The following is a 1,092-nucleotide window of genomic DNA, read 5'->3' on the forward strand; positions in this document are numbered from 1 at the left end:
GAGCCCCGCGCGTTTGCGCCGCAGCCGCGCAGGGAGCGCGGTGCCGGGGCGCGCTCCGCCACCCGCCTCCCCCGGCTCTGCCTCCTCCCACCGCGCTCCCCGGCGTGTGCGACAGGAGCGAGCTCCTCGCTATTAATAATAATAAGCCAAATCTCCACCTTCCTCTCGCCCTGAGAAAACAATTAATAATGTATTAAAATAATGCACCTTTTAAAGCCACCGGCTGGCGATAATAAAATAATGTTACCACTACTTAAGAGAGCGCTGCTGTGAATGTGGCGGCGAGGCACGTTTTTCTATCATTCACACCCAAATGGGAGCACACGTTCTGCTTCTGGTATTCCTAAGTATCTTTCCCGTACCAGAGCAACTATCATTATCACCATCAAAGAGAAAGTCTCCAAAGCTGAGTGGAGACACCGAGTCCCCAGGTGGCTTCTGTGGCTGGGCTGCAAGGAGGGCACCCTCCCTCCTCTTCCGTTCGCCCCAAACCAATCTCATCTCTTCGCCTCTTTTCCTTATACCGGTGGGTTAAACTCCGCGTTTGGCCCTTTTAGTGTTTTCCCTTCCGTTCCTCCCCTGACGATAGTTTGTGTATTTTAAATAAAGATTTCATTCTGCCAACCCGCAGGAAGCTTTTAACAAGATGCAGCTGAGCGTGTCGATATCTTATATCTTTTTTACTGCTGCTCCGGCGTGTACATCAACTCCAAATTCCTTTCTTTTCTTCTCCGCCTGATACTGTAGCATCTGAGACGGCGGTGGCGACAGAAGCGGAGCGCTGCTCCCGAGGGTGCACTTTTACTTTGCCCTCAAAGTATCTCCCAGCAATGAGACCCGTTGGAGCCGCCTCCCCTCCCTCCTCCCCCTCTTGCCCCCCCTGCCCGTTCCCGCTTCTGTACAGCAGAATGCTGGGGTGATTGCTGTAAGGTTTCCAGTTCCACTGATAACGCTACACGGTCTGAGAACAGACGGGGTGGGGGGAGGGGTTTTCGTTTTAGTTAAGAATACAGTTTTGTGTTTGCGCTATTTTTAAGTAAGATTTTTCCAGAAATAGATCCCATGGAGATTTCATTTACAAAGGTATTCCTA

This window comes from Parus major, chromosome Z (genome assembly GCF_001522545.3).
Source record: "Parus major isolate Abel chromosome Z, Parus_major1.1, whole genome shotgun sequence".
Lineage (NCBI taxonomy): Eukaryota > Metazoa > Chordata > Aves > Passeriformes > Paridae > Parus > Parus major.